This window comes from Otolemur garnettii, unplaced genomic scaffold (assembly GCF_000181295.1).
Source record: "Otolemur garnettii isolate 467f Iridium unplaced genomic scaffold, OtoGar3 scaffold00170, whole genome shotgun sequence".
Lineage (NCBI taxonomy): Eukaryota > Metazoa > Chordata > Mammalia > Primates > Galagidae > Otolemur > Otolemur garnettii.
Window position 1 is genome coordinate 1,775,728 of NW_003852565.1, and position 3,236 is coordinate 1,778,963.

Genomic DNA, 3,236 nt, shown 5'->3' on the forward strand with positions numbered 1-3,236 from the left:
AAAAAAAAAGATCAACTGAATACAAAAGTAGGCAGCAGGAGAGAAAAGTAGAGAAAACAGTACTATAAGACACAAAGGAAGAAGAAAGTAACAAAATAGCACAAAAATGGCAGCAAGAAGTCTTTCCCAATCCCTATCCGTAACTACTTTCGATATAAATGCATTCAACTCCTAATTAAAATATATAGACTGACCAACCAAATAGGTAAAAAACAAGATTCAACTATATGCCATCTACTTGCATTTTAGATATAAAGACACACCAAAGTGAAAGGATAGGAAAAGATATTCCACGCAGATGGGAACCTAAAGAGGGTGAAGGTGACTGTATTTATATCAATCAAAAGATACTTTAAGACAAAAACTGTCATAAGACATAAAGATCATTATACAATGATAAAACGATTAATTTACCAGAAAAATGTAGCAATTTTAAATATATAATTATATAGGCACCTAATATTACACCTCCCAAATACACAGAGCAAACACTGATAGAACTGAAGACAGTTACCCAATAATACCATGTGACTTCCATATCCCACTTTCAGTTATGGCTGGAAAGACCAGATAGAAGGTAAATATAGAAACAGAGGACATGAACAGCACTACAGACCAAACGGACCCTGAAAGACACACACAAAACACCCCACTCAACATCAGCAGAATACACAGTCTTCTCAAATGCAAATAGAACATTCCCAAAGATAGAAGACATCTTAGGCCACAAAACAAGTCTTAATAAATTTAAAAAGATTTAAATCATTCAAAGTCTCTTCTCTGTCCACAATGGAATGAAATGAGAAATCAACAGTAGAAGCAAAACAGGAAGCTTCACAAATATGTGAAAATTAAATAACTTCCTCTTACACAACAATAGGGTCAAAGTAAAAACAAGAGAATTTAGAAAATATCTGAGACACATAAAAACACAACATGTCAAAACTTCTGAGATACAGAAAAAGCAACACAGTGGGAGATTATAGTGGTAAATGCTTACAACGAAAAGGAAAAAAATCTCAAATCAACAACCTAAGTTTTCATGTCAAGAAACTACAAAAAAACTAACTTTAAAAAAGAAAATTAGCAGAAGATAGGAAAAAAATAAAGATTAGACAGGTAAATGAGACAGAGAAGAGAAAATAATAGAAAAGAAATCAATGAAACCAAGAACTAATTCCTCAAAAACATGAACAATTTTATGAACCCTCTTCTAGACTAAGAAATAAATGGGAGAAGACAGGTAACTAAACTTACAAATCAAAGAGAGAAGATTATAATTGATTTCATAAAAAAAAAAAAAAAAGGACTGTGAGACTACTATGAACAATTAAGTGCCACCACAGTAGGTAACTCAGAATAAATATTCCTAGAAACATACAACCTACCAAGACTCATTCAGAAAAAAATAAAAAATCTTAATAGATCTACAATAAGTAAGGAAACTAATTAGTAATAAACCTCCCAACCCAGAAAAGCCCCAGGACCAGATGGCTTCACTGATCATTTCTACCAAAATTTGAAGAAGAATTAACAAAAATCTTTCTCAAAATCTACCCAAAAAAGATGATTACTTGTAAAGTCACTATAAGGCCGTCACTACTCTGATACCAAATCCAGACAAAGTCACAAGAAAACAAAAGTGTAAGTTTATTTTATAACCTGCAAATTCAGAAAAGTTGCAGGATATAAACTCAGCACTCAAAAATTGGTTGTGTTTCCACACATTAACAACAAACAATAAAAAAAGAAGTTAAGGAAACAACTCCATTTACAGTGATATTAAAAAGAATAAAACACTTAGGAATAAATGCAACCAAAAAGGTGAAGGATTTATCCACTAAGAACTAATAAACTGCTGGTAAGATTTTACAAAGACATCCATAAATGGAAAGATATCCTATTTTCATGGGTTGGATGGCCTAACATTGCTAAGATATCAATATTAATCAAAGTAATCTCCAAGTTTAGTATAATTCCTATACCAATAGGAATACCAATAGCACTTTTTGGCAGAAATAGAAAAACTTGTCCTAAAATTTTTATGGTATCTCAAGGGACCCCAAATAGGAGTCTAGAAAAAGAAAAGTCAGAGGTCTTACCCTTCCTGATTTGAAAACTTATCACAAACCTACAGTAATCAAAACAGTATGCTAAATGCAAATATATAAATGGAACAGAATTGAGATCCCATAACTAAACCCTTCACAAGTGAATTTTAACAAGGCTCCGATACTACACAAGGAGAAAAGGACAGTCATTTCAACAGATGGTGCTGGGACAACAGTATATCCACATTCAAAAGAATGAAGCTGAACCCTTGCCTTACAAAACATATATAAATTAATTCAAATGAATCAAAGACCTAAATATAAGACTTAAAGACCTTAAACTATAAAAATACTACAAGAAAATATAATGGCAAACAATTTTTTTTTTTTTTTGGCTGGGGCTGGGTTTGAACTCACCACCTCCAGTATATGGGGCCGGCACCCTACTTCTTGAGCCACAAGCACCTCCTGGAAAACATTTTTGATATGACAGCAAAATCCCAGGAAACAAAAGCAAAAATAGAAAGAGATTTCATCAAACTTAAAATCTTCCACATACTACAACAGCCAAGAGGTGGAAGCAAACAAAATGTCAACCAATCAACCAACAGATGAATAGATAAAGAAAACATGGTGAGGGTATATGTGTGTTTAAATATGTATAAGGAAATCTTGTCACACACTACAATATGGCTAAACCTTGAGGACTTTATGGTAAGTGAAATGCAACAAGCCAATCACATAAGGACAAGTACTACAAGATTCCACTCACATAAATCACCTCCAGTAGTCAGAAATCCAGCTATGAAATCCTATGATCCTATTTAAACCAACTGAGCTTCATAAATACAATTTTTTTTTCTTTTGGCCGGGGCCAGGTTTGAACCCGCCACCTCTGGCATATGGAGCCAGCACCCTACTCCTTTGAGCCACAGGTGCCACCCAATACAAAATACTTTATTTTTCACTAAACTATTACAAATTTGGTTAACTTCCCAATTTACTTTTACAATTCAACAACTTTCCAGTATTAGAAATTATGTGAGGGAATATCAATGCTTACCTTTTAAGAGCCTCCTTTCTAAGAGTAAGTGTTAAGTTACTCCTATGTTTGCCTTCCTACTCACTACTTATCATTCAATAAATAATTAGTGGGTGACTGCTGAGCTACACAAATTCTAGAGT